Consider the following 18,434-nt stretch of genomic DNA (forward strand, 5'->3'; position numbering starts at 1 on the left):
ACTTGCCCAAGTCCACACAGCTAGTAAATAGGATATTGGAAAACCTTTTTTTTAAGGAGAGCTGTAGATGTCAGCTAGCTTAGCCTAGCTCCACTGATGTCTCTAGAGATGATGGAGAGTGGGCTCCAGGTCTCTGAATTCCAAGTTAACATACCATCCCATAAACTCATGCAACTTTATATATTCATAAACAGTACAGGTATAGCATATTCACAGAGTTGAAGCCATGGGGCCTTCAAGTTTAGTGTCAGCAAAAACTGTCCCCAAGAGAGGTGCCCCTCAACGTTCCTCGATCTCCAATCTGTCCCTGCCTTATTGTTCATTCTACTAACTTTTTAATGGTTATTTAATTGTAATGTAAAATTTGAGCAATATAGACAAACATACAAAGAAAATACAATTTTAAAGCGTCCATAATTACTGCATTCTTCATTCAGAATAAACCACTGTACATATTTTAGTGACTATACATTGATTTTTTTCCCATGCATATGCATGTGTATATATATATGTGTGTGTGTATATGTGTGGGTGTGTGTTTTACTTAATTTGGATGCATGCAAGCATGCAAACTCACTTCATCCATGCCCAACTCTTTGCAAACCCATGGGCTGTAGCCTGCCAGGCTCCTCTGTCCATGGGATTCTCCAGGCAACAATACTGGAGTGGGTTGCCATTTCCTTCTCCGGAGGTTCTTCCCAACCCAGGGGTCAAACCCAGGGATCGAACCCAGGTCTCTTGCATTGCAGGCAGATTCTTTACTGTCTGAGCCACTAGGGAAGCCCATGCAACAATCCTACAGCATTGTATATGTGTGTGTGTGTGTGTGTGTGCGCATATATATATATACACATACGTACACACATGTATATATATGCGTGTGTATATACACATACGTACACACATGTGTATATATGTATGTGTATATATACACACATACGTACACACATGTATATATGTGTGTATATATATACACATACGTACACACATGAATATGTGTGTACACATACATACACACGTGTATATATGTGTGTATACACATACGTACACACGTGTGTGTACACATGCATACACACATGTATATGTGTGTATACACATGCATACACACATGCATATGTGTGTATACACATATGTACACACATGTATATGTGTGTGTACACATACATACACACATGTGTATATATATGTATGTGTGTATGTATATATATATAATATATATATGTAATATACATTATACTTCCGAGAGTACCAACTAAACTACTACCTTGTAAAAATTGAATTCTGGTGTTATCTTTTCTCTTTAATCTCTGATGCGTTTATAGGCAAAAAACTGCAGCGTTTTGCTTTAAATTTCATTTTTATTACTTTGAAGAGTAAACACTTTTTCATGTTTATTGGGCACGGCACTTTTTTCCATGTCCTGTTGTGTTTTTACTCCAAACTGAGTCTTCCTTGAAAGCTCTATCATCTGACATGAGCCTAGCTCTGGCCTCAGCAGCAGTGAGGCTCTGCATTCTGCTTTTGCTCACCTAGCATTTCAACAGCCCACTGCCCTTTCCTTCTGTGTTCCCACTTCCAGCCTCATGCTGATGGTTCACTGATTCTGCCTCACATGGCATAGATAGAGAAGAAAGAGGGAAAAAAGCCTACTCCTTCGTCCACTGTATGAGAAGATTTTATTTATGCAAAATTTCAAATTTTAAATACCGGAAACAAATTTAATCATCAGAAAGATATCAAGAGGTTTCTCTCTCTTTTTCAGAGCATCAAAAATACATCAGTACAGTCCTGACGGGCATGGACAACAGCCGGTTACTCACTGAAAATGACGCCAGCTTATTAAGCACTTTACTAGGTACCAGGCACAGAATCTGAAGCTTTTATATGTACACTTTCTCTTAATCCTAACCAGAGTTTCAAGAACATTATTACTCTAAATAGTTTAAAAATCCATATCAGAGCATAAATTTGTGTACAAGGTTAACAAGCAGCAAAGCTGGGTTCAGCTTAAGTGTTGGGTGTTTAACCCATCCTATTTCCCAGCTGATTCAGCACAATAATAATGATGCCATTAATTTCTTGGAATCTTCTCCTTTTCATCTGCTTGTGTCTGATGATATAACATTCCAGTGAGTCAACCCCACCCTTTTGAGAAGTTTCACCCAAAACAACTGACTCTGTAACAAACTTCCAGTTCTCAAAACTATGATCATTTCTAAAATCAAGGTGGAATTTAGTACAGGTATGACTATGGTTAATGATTTATAACACTAAATACATTTGAAAAACATAAAGCTCCCCTGATTCTTAAAACAATAATCACAGGAACATTTCCTGATATCACTCACAAACTCTGGAATTTGTCACCTACTTTTGGCTTTTCTACAAAAAGTCTTAGGATAAATGATTCCAAATGTCTGTGATATTATGAGACAAGTTATAGTCCTCCAACTTTGTGCATTCTCAAGATTATTTTGACTATTCTGAGCCCCTTGTGCTTTCCCAAATTTTAGGATCACCCTGGTAATCTCTTCAAAGACAACTTGCTCAGATTTTGATATAGTTGTGTTTACTCTGTATATCACTTGGAGGTTATTGCTATTTTAACAATACTAAGTCTTCCAACCCATGAACATGGAATGTCATTTCATTTATTTAGGTCTAATTTAATTTCTTTCAACAAAATTTTCTGTTTTTAGAGTACAACTTTTGCATCCTTTTATTCAATTTATTCCTAAAAAATTTAATATTTTTGATCTATGGTGAATACAGTTTTTTCTTAACTGTATTTTTTGATTCCTCATTGCTGACATACAGAAATACAACTGATCTTGTATACTGCTCTTGTATCCTGAAGCCTCTCTGAACTTGTTTATTAGCACTAACAGCTTTTTAATTGATTCCTTAGGATTTTCTAAATACAAGACCATGCTATCTGCACATAAAAATTGTTTCATTTCCTTTCTAATCTGGATGCCTTTCATATCTTTTTCTTGCCTAATTGCCCTAGCTAGAACCTCTAGAACAATGTTTGATAGATATCTGGAAAGCAAAGAACTTTGTCTTTTTCCTGATCTTGGATGCAAAAACATTATTTTCCAACATTGAGTATGATGTTAGTGAGTTTTCACAGATAGATCATAGTTTGAAGAAATTCCTTTCTATCATAGTTTGCTGAATGATTTTATCATAAAAAGTGTTAGATTTTGTCAAATGCTTTCTAATTTATTAAGATTATCTTGTGGCTTTTGTACTTTATTCTGTTGACCTGGCATATTATAACAATTGATTTTTGATAAATTAACCTTGCATTTCTGGGATAAATCTCACTTGGTCATGGTGTATAATCCTTTTAATATGTTACTAGATCTATTTGTTAATATTTCACTGAGGATTTTTATCCACATTCATCAGGGAGATTTTCTCCTCATGTCTCATCTTGTTTTGGTATAAAGGTGATACTGACCTCATAGTGTGAGTTGCAAAGTGATCATCTCCATCTTCGGAAGAATTGAGAAAGAATTTATATTAATTATTCCTTAAATATTTAGTCATATTTTGTTCTTTTAACTTTTTACATTTTAAAAAATGTAACTCCAACAGCACACCCCAATAGAAGGAAACTAATGTCCACCCTTTCACTTTGTAACAACTCTGAGATTACAATCTATGGCAGCAATCTTTGATCAACAATGGTATTATCAAAGTTTGAGCTACATCCAGGTAAGAGAAAGAAGTTCCCTAATTCATCCTTAAAAGTTTCCCAAGTTTATCCATTCGTCTGCTGGTGGGCATCTAGGTTGCTTCCATGTCCTGGCTATTATAAACAGTGCTGCGGTGAACACTGGCCAAGTTTAAAAAGGAAAAGGTGGAGAAGCCCGGATCTCGGTGTGAATGACTGGTCCCGCAGCCTGGGCTCTCTCCCCGTCCTCCACTCCCTCGCCCGAGGCCGGGTCCGGTGCCAGGTACTCGCAGATCTAGTTAAGTGACATCGGGGATGACTGCGGCATCATCCCGCTTCCGTCAGCATCTGGAGCGGAAAGGGGGTTGGGCCGAGAGGGTCTCCCGGGCGGGGCGGAGGAGGAGAGAGTGCAAAACACAGCCTCGCCCCTGGAGCCCTGGAAGCAGCAACGCCCCTCGCTATAAATTTGGAGCTGCCTCAGCGAGGACGGTTCCAGCGCCAGTCAGCCCAGGGCCCGAGGCGACTGCGCGCCCGGGCAGACGCGCGACCAGCAGCTCTGCCCACCCGAGGCGGCGATCCAGGGGGAGGGACCCAAGCGGACCCCGGCGGGAGCGCACACCCTGAAGCGGCGCCGCCGGCCCGCCCGACGCCGGCACAGCGTCCCGAGTGAGTGCGGTGAGTGGCGCGGACCGCCCGCCAGCCTGGGGGCCGGGGCGGGGGTGTCAGCTGCGGGCGCGGCGCCGGGAGGCTCCCGGGACGGTGCCGACAGCGAGCTAAGTTCCATCCGGCGCCCGCTGGGAGGTGGGGGACCTGCCCCAAATCAGACGTGGGAAGAAGCCATCTGATCTTGTTTGCCGCATGCCCCAGACTTTTCACTCTGATTTGACCAAACTCTGTCGAGCACAAGTGAGGAGTCTGCAGAGATGGGATGCAACCAAGGAAACTTTCTTCCCGAGGCTTTTAGCTAACTCATGTCTTTAAACTGTGATCTGAGCATATGACTCCGCGAGGCGGGAGTCCCTTTAAAAGTTGTGCCACTTTAAAGGCGCACTTGATTGTCCGCACGTTCTCCTAACCAGGCCGGCCGGGCACCGGCAAGGCTCACCTCCCCACCACCCACCCGTCTTTACAAATGATAACCTGGGTCCTTGGCCCGGGATGCTGAGTCCGCCTCGAATTAACTGGGGAGAAGAAAAACGGGGCTTCTCCACACACGCCAATCCCCACAACCCTGGCCAGAGCACGTTTGTCACTGAGGGGGATTTTAGGAGAAATTCTTCTGCTTCCAAGACCAAGCAGAGCCTCTTGCTGACGCCTTCCCTTCATACACCCCTCTACCTAGCACCCCATTCTCCAGTTCTCGTAAATGTCCAGGCCGATCTATCCACAGTGCCAGATGCTTTGTCTCCAGAAGAGTCTCCTGCCCTGAGTTATTGAACACATCGCGGGCCTCTTAACCTGATCTTTCTCTGCTGATGGTTTGATTAAGAATCAAACACCCAAGAGCCCTCTCTTCTTGGTGAAAGTTTGGGTGCTCACTTTCCCTTCGGATCACATTTCCCACCTGGGTACTTCTAGTTTCTTTCCTGGAAGAGAGTAACAATGAGGCAGGGAGGAAATCTGGCCCCCTGCTGCTCTGTTTTATGACTTTTTGAGCAACCTCTATCTCCTCTTCAAGTTGCTGTCCTCCCCAATATGATTCTCTTGGTAGTTACACCGCCCTGGGTCTCCAGGGTTTAGTCTCCTTAGCATAAGCTGTAACACCTTTATAAGTCTTCTTCAAAAAGGAAACTGCCTGTTTCCCTTGTTGCCTGCTCATGTCTTCCTAGCTCTCAAGGCCCCACCACATGGATAAGCTCTCTGGAGACTGTGATGGATTCCAACACCCATCTGGAAGATAGAGCAGGGGCAAGGAAGCAGAGAGAGCTGGGAATGGAGACTCCCACATAACTGACCATGAGTTTTTTCACAACTCATACCTCCAGTGATAAAATTCCTTGATTCCTTTTGTTTCCTAGCTATTGCTTTAAAAAATAAAGTCTAAAATAATTATCCTTTTAGCCCATGTTTGTGCTCCTCAAAACTGTCTAAATAGCTCTCCTGGTAAATTATCTGCTCTGGAAAATCATTGGGTCCAAGTGTCCATCCCCCAGATTACAGTTGGCAGTTTCTACAACCTGGCTTAAGGCTCAGGGCGGGGCCCCAAGTTGCTGGATCTCAACACTTTGCTAAAGTTTTCGTGATTAGTAGTATCTAGTGCATTATCTACTCTATTGCACCCCCCCTCTTTTATTCTTCCTGATTTCCTTGTTTTTTGTGAACATCATGAGGCCTCGATTTCTAGCTCAGTTCTTCTTTGATCTTAAACTGAATCAACTGTCCCATCATCCAACCCGAAAGAAAGCTGGTTTGCTCCCACTGACGCCAAAGGGAGACAAGTGTTATAAGGTGACTTCCAGTCACTCTTGCTCTGGCAATGCTCTGCGTCCCAAAAGCTCGGAGCTCAAATCTCTGCTATCCCCCTCTTACCCTGCTGTAGCGCTCAGACTGTGACTTTGTGCATTGTTCAGGTTTCGTCTTTGTTCTTTCTTTTCCTACTTTGAGTGAGAGTTGCGTGTGTGTGCTGGCATATAATTTGGGGTTATTTGGGGGCTGCTGCTGCTTATTACTGTTGTTGTGGTTACTATGACTAATTCTTGTCCTATGCTAGATGAAAAATAATGAAAGAAAATTTGCTGCTTACCCAAAGCCCAGGTAAAATACTTGAGAGCTTCTCGGGTAGCTCAAATAGTAAAGAATCTGCCTGCTATGCAGGGGACCTAGGTTCGATCCCTGGGTCGGGAAGATCCCCTGGAGAAGGGCATGGCAACCCACTCCAGTATTCTTGCCTACAAAAGTCCATGGACAGAGGAGCCTGGCGGGCTACATACAGTCCATGGGGTCTCAAAGAGTTGGACACGACTGAGTGAGTTACACATCCACACGTTCAAAAAGGAGTTTGAAACTCACAGTTCAAACGCACGATTCACGCCTCCTGTGGCTTTATCTGTCTGTCAGAGTCCTTCTTATGCCGCTGACAGTTGCTGTGTTTTGTGTTCAAGTTTCCAAATTTGATGCAGGGACCAAGATCCAGACCCAGCACGCTGAGATGCTTTGGCTGCCTGATGCAGGCGCCTGGTCTTTTGCCCCAAGCTCACTAGTTCACTTATTCCTTTTCCTGCTCAGTCATGACTGAGCAATGCCAGAGTCTCTCAAGAGCAGGCTGAAAAGCTAAAAATTTTATTTAGAAGTTTGAAGTACATCCAAGTGTTATAAAAATTAAAAAGCTGTTTTGAAGACAGACTGTGGCAATAAACAAATACAGAGGCAGAGCAAAAAAATATAATGAAGTGTCCAAGTGTAAAAAAGTGACCAAACACTTTCCACCCGTGTTATCCAGCAAATTGGAAAAGTCAGCTTCTTAACCCATCACTACTGGGAGGTACTATTATTTTCTTCAGAATGATTATAAATTTTCTCTTTCAAAACTGTCTGAAGTCATTGGATAACACAGTTTAGTGTCTATTAAAACAGTACACTAAAGCTTCCACAGCAAAGGTAAATTTTGTTCCATTTCCCACCTAAATTTAGCCATCACTTTACATTTTTTATTTTTAATCACAATATGAATTTCAGCTATGAAAAATCAACTTTTCAATGGCTTAATATACAAAGCCATCTTATCTAGAAGTATCTGTATGGATTTAAGGTAATAGGCAAATGATTTGGCAAATTACTACTATTATCCTATTAAAGCTCTAAAATACATCTAAAATACATCACAGCAAAAAAAAATTTCTAAAGAGTTATAAATTTGCCAGATGCTTTGTTTGGTGGTTACTTTAATGACAAACTTGACAGTTAGAAAACAAAATGTATGTTTAGAACAATCATAACGTGACAAGTGAATCTTAGCTGTGGTTGTATTAACATTAAAAGTTTTCTATCTGATTTTGATCCTTTCTCTTCATAGCAGATGATCACTGTGGGAAAAAATTTCCTTGACTATGAAAACCAAAATTTTTTTCAAAATATTTAACAAAGAATGTGTGTGTGTGTGTGTGTGTGTGTGTGTGTGTGTGTGTGTATGAAGTAAGTGTCTAGAATCTGCCAGTTATCATTTGATTTTCCTTCCTATAGTCAAGAATATTTTAAGTTGTGTTGCCCATTTTCTTCCCTAACACAAAATGGAAAAATGGGTAAGAAATAGGTATGCTTTATTTTTCATAGTCTAAGTCCCAATTCTACATATCCTTAATATTTAAAATCATAGCATTAATAACCATTCAGTTTGGGTCAGGTTTTATGGGATTTCTTGTTCTCTTCATATAATCAAAGCTGCTTTGTTCTTCATCAGATGATGTTAAAATCTCATTTAGATCAATGAGTTAAAGTACTTTGACTACATAGTTAAATTAACTTCAGAGTAAGAATACTGAAGAATACACATTTGGTTCTGTGCTTTTTTAATAGAATAATTGTAACAATATACTATAATAAAAGTTATATGGATATGATTCCGTACTTTTAAAGAGAGTTAATGATTGCTCATTTCCTCTGTAAGTTTTCTTTAGTTATTTCTTATTTTAATCAAAGCTCCTCTTATCTGCCTTGGAAAAGGAAGAATTATATGTATGAAATATATCAACAATAGTAAAAGATATTTACTGAGGGAATGCAATGGATCTGACAGAGCTTAGGCCCTGAGGACACACCAAAGTATTAAAATGGTCTTTGTCCTAGAGAGATGTTGGTCAAGCTAAGTACATATTTAGATATAGGTCTCGCCCATCATCTCAGTGCCGCTGGGGTAGGAAGCCACTTAAAAACAACCCTGTCTTACTAACTTTCAGACCGAGTGGAATATCTAATGCGGTTACATGTTTGATTCTGGCCCCTTCCATAATAACCACCATAAAAATCCCCATGGGGTTTTAACTCCTTTTATAGTATGCACCACACCCAACTGCAACCTTGTATTCTGTTATTAAAGTCACTTTCTTGCTTGTTTGTCTGATTTTGGCTTAATTTGTGGAAAACATTAAATACAATTTCAGATCCTTATATTGTAGAAATGTTAGAAACCTTTCCTATTACAATAAATGACTTAAAAATGTTGCTTTAGTATTACTAATGGAATAACTAAGCATTAATACAGTTGCTTTAAATCTAAAGCTTTAAGTCTAAGGCAAGGAACCTCCAATTAAAATAAATAAATTAAAAAAAAAAAAGACAAGGAAAAGGTAAAGAATAAGAAAAAGAGCTATGAAAAGAATAAAAGGTTGAAATATCAAAGCAGTGGTTCTTCAGGCATCAAAGAGCAGGTAAGGCAAGCATATGAAAATCACCTGGGAAGTGTTTTAAATCTGTACATATTGTCTGCAATTTCCCTTTTTCTCCTTTCCCCATTTCTTCCCTATTGAGAACCGCCACATTACCGCAGGTGTCAAGGTCCCCAGACTAGCATCATGAGTATCACTTGGGAGCTTAGTAGAAATTCAGACTCTCAGACCTCACCTGGACCGACTGAATCAGAATCTGCATTTTAGCAAGATCTTCACATGATTCAAAAGGACTTTAAAGCTAGAAAAGCATAAGTGACCGTACCTCTGGCTTGCTCAAATGATTATCTAGAGGCTATTTTCTTGGCTTTTTAATAAAATAACATTTTTAACAAAACTAACATTTATTGAGCATATACAATGTGCCAAACAATGTTCAGCCTTTCAATACTGTGTTTTATTTAATCCTCACAACATCCCTATATAAAAGTCACTGCCTCATCTGCATTTTATAGATCGGGATGCTGAGTAATGCAATAAGTAGCTTACCCAGATTTGCCAACTGTTAGAGCCGAGATTTGAACATTGTTTTGATTCTGTGCTCTTTGGGGCCACCCACACTGTCTGCTCTGCATCAGGCTGTCTGCTTTTTAAGATCAGTTTAACCCACTCCAGAGTTCTTGCCTAGAGAATCCCAGGGATGGGGGAGCCTGGTGGGCTGCAGTCCATGGGGTCGCACAGAGTCGGACACGACTGAAGTGACTTAGCAGCAGCAGCAGCAATTATTGGACCAATTAATTAGTTATTAGTTATTGGATAATTATTGGAAATTTATAATTGGAAATCAAGTTCTGTTTTCCTCATAGAAAAAAGCAAGATCTATAACATTTTCCTGTCATCTTACCTTTAACTTTAACAATGAGGAATTTTAGGAATTCCTTCTTTAGTTGAGAAACAAGTAAGAAAACTATGATAGTTCATAATTTAAAACTTAAGATTTGATATCTCTATTTTCCCAAAACTTACCTGAAATTTATCTTTTTTACCTTTGTGTTCCGATGAACTTTTAAAAAAAGTTCTTGAGTTGAACAACCCATATCCTACATATATAAACTGTTTATCTTTCCAACTCAAATTATATATCACTTTTTCAGCTTTTACTATAAACACATATTTATCTATAAGCATAGTTTTAATATAAACACATTTATCTATAAGCAGAATTTCTAAAACTTTCGTTGAATATAATACTAATCTGTCAGTCTGCAAACAAGGGTGCCTTATTTTAAGCCAGTGACTCCTCAAATGATGAGTCTCTGAAACATTTTTCCCAGTGCACATAGACTGTCTGAGAGCTGTCAGTTGGATTGGGTCAAATGTCTGTTGTTTTGACAGGGGCTCATTGATGGGGGTCAAAAGACCGAGGTGAGTCTGGGCTCCCTGTGATCGTGTTTTTTCAGAGGAGGGGTATGTCAACAGAACTGAGCAGCAACGGTTTTCTCTGTGATAAAGGGACATCCTTGGGAGACAGAATGTCACCAGCTGCTTAGATCTAGAACTTTCAGCAGCACTAATAGTACAGTGTCTAACTTGTAAGTTATAGATGAGGGCAAAAATCAACTCAGGGATGCCATAAAACCACGCGGCGAGGGCTCAGAAGGGAACTTGTGCCCAGGAGACATCCTGCATACTAGCAGGCAGTCTCTTAGTGCTCATCAGTGATAAAGCACTGGGGATTCTCCCGTGACTCTCTACCGTCCTGCTCGCCTCACTAACCCCAAATAGTGAGTGTGGCTGTGTTTAATCAACACTAGGGTTTTTTTCCTAAAGAAACTGGGGGAAAAAAAAAAAAAACTCACAGCATTTCTTCTAAATTTCATCCATTTATAATTTCATCATCATATATGCTTTTCTTCCCTTTTGAACCCAAACTCTTCTTGCTATACAATTCAGATGCATCTTACATACTTGTAAATTACGTGGTATGCTGCTAGAACAAGAACGTTCCATTAACCCAGGTTTAATCATCTATTTCTCCTTCCATTCATTCAAATGATGTCATGTCACATAAAATACATCGTACCATGATGTCTTCCAGCACTTAACCTTCACACAGTTAATTGCTGCCACTTTATCAGGAATGGAAAATAATCTGATGTGATTCCTATGTAATAATTTCCTGACTGTGTTCTAGCATTTGATCTACTGGGTTAACAGAGTGGATTTTTGCAAGAAATACAAATCTGTTCTTTTAAATTCCCATTACATTAAGCCATATGATGGAATATTATACAGTCATTGTGTATTTTATATGTATATATTTTAAAATACCTAGTGACAAGGGAAGATAATCACAAGTGAATACATTAGTGTATAAAACATAAACCCAATGAGAGTGTGTGTGTATGTGTGTGTGTGTCTTTGATAGATTCTTGTCAAGATGCCATTAATTTCTTATTTGGGTCATTGGTGTTCTAATGAAAATAGTTTAGTTACACTAGCACTGGTTTGAGAGCAGAATCACTTAGAGGTTTTTTAAATGCCTGCATATTTGCAGAACAGATAAGAAACACTAGGCAAAATATACAACAAATCGTTAAAGCTTTGAGGATTATTAAGATCAAGGCTAAGATCAAAGGTGACTTTTCTTCCCCTTTTTCGGCATGTACTTTCAGACTTTCCTATCGTGAGCCTCTGTTATTACTTCTGTTTATCTTGGACTTTCTTTTCCTTTCCTTCTAACTCACTCTAGATTTCAGATCATAGACAACCACTATTAACCCTCTGGAGAATGATCCTGGCAAGTCAACCCTGTCTCCATTTTTTCCCCTAAGGAACACTAGAGCCCTATAAGAGTTCACAGATTTTACATGAGAGTGGCATTTTATAGGAAAAAACATCTCATGGGAAAATTTTTGCTATGACAACAAAACCACCAAAAAATAAGTTAAAAATATATTCTTCTAATGCCAAAATTCTCCTGTACCACAATGTGATAGTAAAACTCGTGTATGTTCTTGCTAGAAAAAAAAAAGAAACCTCTACACAGTCTTTTTGAGTAATTCATTAACTTTAAACAATTTCTTACTTAAAAAAAATCCCCAAACCATAATGAAAAATATTGATGAATTTGGCTACATAAAAAATTTTAAATGGTTGTGTAGTAAAAAGCAGCAGAAACAAACACAAAAGATAAACAGGGACTTAGGAAAGGCATTTGCCACACATTACATGTAAAATGCCAATTTTCGACATGAACTTTTTAAAACGAGAAACAATGAACCCAGTGGGAAAATGAGTGAAGGCCATAACTAGGCAAACTAGTAGAAAAATAACTGCAAAAAATAAAAAGAAGCTCAACCTCATTCATAACCAAAAAAAATGTAAGCCAAAACAAATATTTATTTTTCACTTATCAGACTGAGAAAAAAGTGTAAAATTTTATACAAGTCAGATTTTTGGTATCATATAGCCATTATAGAGGACATTTTGTAAGTATCTTCCAAAAACCTAGAGTGTATGAACAATTTGTAGCAACAATTATGTTTGGAATTTATTCTACCAGTATAATCATATAAGTACAAAGATGCATATGTATAAATATGATCATTGAGGCTTTTTTTTACATCCAGAAAAGGGAAATAGAAAAAAAAAAACCCTTAAGGCCCATGATGTGTGCTGAGTCACTTAGTCATGTCTGACTCGGCAACCCCATGGACTGTAGCCCACCAGGCTCTTCTGTCCATGGGATTTCCCAGGCAAGAATACTGGAGTGGGTTGCCATTTCCTCCGCCAGGGGATCTTCCCCACCCAGAGACTGAACCTGTGTCTCCTGAGTCTTCTGCATTGGCAAGCAAATCCTTTACCTCTGAGCCACCTGGAAAGCCCCCAAGGCCCACGATAGGGGCTGATTATATCAATTATCATATTTCAGTGCAGTGAATAGAATACTATATAGCTATCAAAATGAGTGAGATAGATTTGTGTATCTGATGTAGAAAGTTCTGCGAGCGATATGACTGTTCTTTTTTTAAAGGAAAGCAAAGTACAGAACATATCATGCATAAAATGAGAAACTATGGATACACACATTTATATGCATGGGTGCACTTTTTTTTTTAAAGTTCTAAAGGGTACATAAAAAAACTATTAGTAGTATGTATCTCTGGGAAGTAGATCTGGAGAGACAATTAGAGAATAAAGAGATGTGTACTTTTACTTTATACATTTCCATAACTAGGCACTTGTACCACATACATATATTACTTCTATGAAACATTAAAACAGAAAAAAAAACTTTTAAAGAGATTTCTTTTCAAAATTATGACACAACAACACTTGTATAAGCTTTATATGCAAAGAATTATACATCACACTGCCTACATGTGTAAAACAGAATCACACCACCATGCTATAAAGCAGAGGGCACTCAGCTCATTGTTCTGTGGTGACCTGGATGGGTCGGATGGAGCAGGGGGTGGTGAGGAGGAGGTCCAAGAGTGAGGGGGATATATGTGTACAAATAAATTACTCACTCCGTTATACAGCAGAAACTAACAGGACGTTCTATAGCAATTGTACTCTGACAATCATATATCAAAGTTTGCTAACCTACAAGTAAAAATCTAATCTATAAGGATGTTTCTTATATTTAGTAGTTATACCTACAGAAATGCCTAAGAAATTGCATTATTGTTGACCCCAAAACTCTTTTTCTCCTCCTCTAGCCTTCACCTACCAGGGTGTGAGGGAAGATGTTGACTATAATCAGGCCGAGGACGAGGTCCCTTGACAGATAGTCACCCAGCAGAGCTAAGTCTGAATAAGGAAAAATATGTTCTTGATGTTGACAGATGGCCTCATTCCATTCAAAAACATTCTTAAGATGTAGTGTTAATGTTTATTTTATAAATTAGAAAATAAAAATCTGACCTTTTTTAGTGAATCACTTAATCTTTCTTTTTTCCTTTCTTTCCAGATTTGACACCTGATAAGCTGATCTACAATGACTGAGGTTTTATCTGACTAAGTCACTGAAGTCATCCCAGAAGGTCTGCATCCAGGTAAATGTCTTACACCTGCAACACTGCATCTCAGTAATTTTCTCTAATGTGGCAACAGTGAAGGTAGCACAAAAAGCCATACAGACTATTGTCAGGTGGCAGAAACAGAGGCAGTAGAAAAGAATGGCATTCTTAGCCCATTCCTTCCAATATATAAAGGACATACATATTACTAATAATATAAATTTACTTTTTAAAGATTTTTTTGATGTGGACCATTTTTAACGTCTTTATTGAATTTGTTACAAGATTGCTTCCATTTCATGTTTTGGCTTTTTGGCCCCAAGGCATGTGGGATCTTCTCTCCCCGACCAGGGATTGAGCCTATATCCTCTGCAGCGGAAGGGGAAGTCTTAACCACTGGACCACCAGGGAAGTCCCCCCAACATGATTTTAAGTATAAACAGTGTCAGAATCGGAGAAGGCAATGGCACCCCACTCCAGTACTCTTGCCTGGAAAATCCCATGGACGGAGGAGCCTGGTGGGCTGCAGTCCATGGGGTCGCAAAGAGTTGGACACGACTGAGCGACTTCACTTTCACTTTTCATTTTCATGCATTGGAGGAGGAAATGGCAACCCACTCCAGTGTCCTTGCCTGGAGAGTCCCAGGGACGGGGGAGCCTGGTGGGCCACCGTCTATGGGGTCGCAGAGTCAGACACGACTGAGGTGACTTAGCAGCAGCAGCAGCAGAGTCAGAATTACCAAGATATTCATGTACTGATGGTAAACCATGTGAGAGATTTGCAGCCCCTTGGCAGGGACCTCCTCACGGTCATAGGTGGCTGTTCTGAGCAGTGCTTTCTATGCGATGTAGGGCTTTAGGAGGGAAATGACCATGCTTTCTCATCAGCCACCAAATGGGCCGCTGGGGTTCTGTGATCCCAAGATCTCACTTCTTGAGGCATATGTCTAAAGACTATAAACCCTGAAACCACCTATTCACGTTCAGAAAACCCGAATGTCTCAGAGTTTCCTTCTTACAAAACTCTCCCTTACTCCTTTAAGGTATAGGGAAAAGGTCTCTGAAACTGGGTACAGAGGCACCCTTTAACTCCCAAGCAGTTTAACCCCTGGTAGACGTCAGCCCCATGGAGTCACACCGCGGGGCATTCCACTCAGAACCTCAGAGAGCAGCTAGGGGGGTGCTCTGTCGGTTCAACTCCTATCAACAGACCGTACGAGATTTTTCATAGCAAGACTCCTTGATTTACCCAGCTGGCAGGATTTTTTTCTCCTGACATAAACTCAGCTCAAAGAACCAATCCTCAGCTTCCCAAATTAACAGGAGAGACATTCCCTAGTTCCTCCAAGGAAAATGAAAAGAGTAGCTTGTCCCTTTCTGAATGTGTCATGGCTGGATTTTTTCAAAGTAGAAGGTAGATAAGATAGGTGGTGGGTAGGCAAACATATGTTAGAGGTAACTAGTCTTTTTGACTGACAAGTAGGAAACACTTGCTGGAAGGCAGTCCACAGTGGTGTTAAAAAACTATTTAGGACTGCTTTAATCTTGGAAGACAAAAATAGTAACGTTCTGCAGAGTTCTGCCGCTGGAAATCTTTAGGGGTTTTTTTTATTAGGTGTAGTTGAAATTTCAGAAGCTGGGCTATGCACATTTTCAGCAAAAATCCAGCTCTGGGAAAATATATTAAAATATATGTCCCAGTTAGGAAGATACAAAAACTAGAAGCTTTCTTTTACATCCTAAGAGTACTGGACAGAAGGAGCTCTTTACATATTCACCCCCTCAGCCTTAAAGCAGAAGAATCAGGATAATAATGCAGGGGTGTTCCTCCTGGAAATGGTCCTTAGATCAGCCTCTCCTCCTATATTTTGGAAGCCCCTAAGTTTCTGATTAACATTCACACATCTGTAGTAAAACTTTCCAAATAACTATGACATTTTGCTTACAAATAAGAAAACACTGAACAAAACATCCTGTACAATGTTAAACGTTTTTAGACTTTTAAGTTTCAGATGAATGAGCAAAAACATGCTTAATTCTAAGAAGTTACTTTCCACTGAAGAACTAACATCATACAATTCTTCCACTAACTAGCAACTTTGCCTTTGGAAGAATCTCCAAGCCCCGTCCCAACCCATGGTCATTATATTGAAATACAAAAAGTGTTTTCCGAGGGCCTTCTGAACTTTGTATTGTCACTTTAAAACTTTCATCAACTTACAACTACAGAACTTTGATCTTTTATTGATTTCAACCAGTAATGAGTAAACAGCATTTCAGAGCTTGTTTTATATTGTAGAAACAAAAATACTTAGGCTGAAACCTACTTATGATAAATGGGAAAACGTGGTTAATACATATAAAAGAATAAAAATATTCAGGGGCTTAAAATCGATGGTAATCATCTGCCCCATGTAGCTGTTTACATTAATTATAAATGCGTTTAAAAACTGAGTTCCTCAGTGATCCTAGCCACATTTCAAGTTCTCAATAGACCCATGTAGGTAGTGGCTACTGTGCTGAATAGCACAGATATAGAACCTTTCTATCATCATGGAAAGTTCTACCGGACAGTGCTATTATAACAAAATTATTAATAATGCAGTAGACTTTCATTGCTACTTGGTAAGAAAGTTTTGGGCTCTTTTATATGTCTTTGGAAATTTTAAAATATTTTTTAAATGCTAATTTTCTTAGCTGTAGGTTATCTGGTGCCTGGCTCTCACAAGCCCCTTTTCTCTTTCCTATTTATTTGCATATTAAGATATGTGGAATTAAATGTTTTGCTTAAATGTTTATTTAAATATTTTATGTATTCTTACAAAATTAGAGGGCTTTGTTTCCTTAAAAATTGTGAAAAGTTGTACACGTAGTTATGTTGACCTAATATATGGCTGTTAGCTTTTTTACTGAATCACTGACGTCTCCAAGTAAGCAAAACTTGAAAAGATGTAGGATCATTTTTAAAGGCCAGTATTTTTTCTTTGTTCTTTATATTCTGTAAGATTTTATTTTTCCTACAATGATAGATGGGTCTCAATCATATCGACTTTACTAAAGCTTCATTTTTTTTTAAGCAACTGAAGAACCAAAAAAAATAACTATTAGATCATTTATTTCCATATCATTTATGGAAATGTGTAATATCTTAATAGTCTCTGGATTTCCAACTAATTGTATAACAAAGAATAATAGCTTGTTTATAATTTAGTTAATATAATCACCCCCTCTACAGTGTAGACTTAAACTTCTTATTCACCATTGTTCCTCTACTATGATCCCATCATTTAATATCAGTTTCAATTATTTTCCAGTCACTTATATCTAGCAGTTCAATTAAATTTGGTTCCTGGACTAATGGTTATATGTTACATAAGGTAAGAAATTAAAAGCAAATTTATCTTTGAGTCATTGAAGCATCAAGGATTTGAAATAGCTATATAAAAAGCTATGAAAAAGACATAACTACTCAGCCAATATTCCTCTACACATTTAATAGTATCATTTTTCAGTGAAAGCATAAATAATAGAGGGTAGATCCAGTTTTGAATTGTTAAATATGAATCCAAAGCTTACCAATGAAAAAAAGGCAGAGTAAAGGTTAGCCGTCTGTGGAGTTTTTGGTTTTTTTTAATAAACCAAAAAATAGCTTTTCTTTATAGAATAACAGGTTTACTGTAAATAACCTATCATCCATATAGTTTACTCACAGTAACATTCATCCTAGGTTTCAATAATATAGCTACATATGCACACCATACGACTATATAGGAGATTCTAATTTAAACTGGATTACCATTAATATTTTTAATAATTAAAAGAGCTCAGAGAATTGGCCTCTAAACTTCACGGTTTGGCTTTGCTGGCAGGAAGCACTTTTCACCAGTATTAGAAGTGCTGTCATCCTCTCCCTTCAACTAGCTAGTCATTCCTTTTAAGGCTCTTAAAACGATTTAGATATATGAGTCATTTTTTTTTAAATTCAGGGAATATCTAAAATATCTCAGAAATGTAATAGTACAGTACAAACTTGGCAGATGATAACCAGTTATCTAGAATTAGGTCTTTGGCACTTTTCCAGATTTGAAACAAAATATGGGACTCTCCCAGGGCGTCCCTGGGACAAGAAGAACAATGTCACATCGCAAGTCCAAAGTCCCATCGGAAGCAGCCTTCCTTCTCCTTTTACCCAGGCGAAGCCAAAATACTTCTGCACACAGCGCTGGGCGCCATAAAAAGCAAATAAAGCCACTGTAGATAAAAGCAGGCAGTGGGTGAAGGCTGTCTTTTGACCTAGTGTCTGGACCTTGACCCCTCAGTGATGCTCCAGGCCAAGGGGGGAACAGGATGGGCATTTTGCTGCCTCATGGTCTGTCCAGTGCAGTCAGGATGCAGAGAAAGGAT

At 38.9% G+C, this 18,434-nt stretch overlaps 1 protein-coding gene across 2 annotated transcripts in view; it reads left to right on the forward strand.

Annotated features, from left to right (window-relative positions):
• The first annotated feature begins 4,049 nt into the window (after window positions 1–4,049).
• The window catches only part of AGTR1 (angiotensin II receptor type 1), a 53,935-nt gene continuing 39,550 nt past the window's right edge, over window positions 4,050–18,434 (forward strand). Inside the window, exons 1-2 of one of the 2 annotated variants that reach the window (XM_043875094.1) lie at window positions 4,050–4,357; window positions 13,982–14,066. The gene's annotated coding sequence lies outside the window, so the exon portion shown is untranslated. The remainder of the gene's footprint in view (window positions 4,358–13,981; window positions 14,067–18,434) is intronic. The other variant, XM_043875095.1, reaches the window with a different exon arrangement.

Source organism: Cervus elaphus, chromosome 19, assembly GCF_910594005.1.
Source record: "Cervus elaphus chromosome 19, mCerEla1.1, whole genome shotgun sequence".
Taxonomy (NCBI): Eukaryota; Metazoa; Chordata; class Mammalia; order Artiodactyla; family Cervidae; genus Cervus; species Cervus elaphus.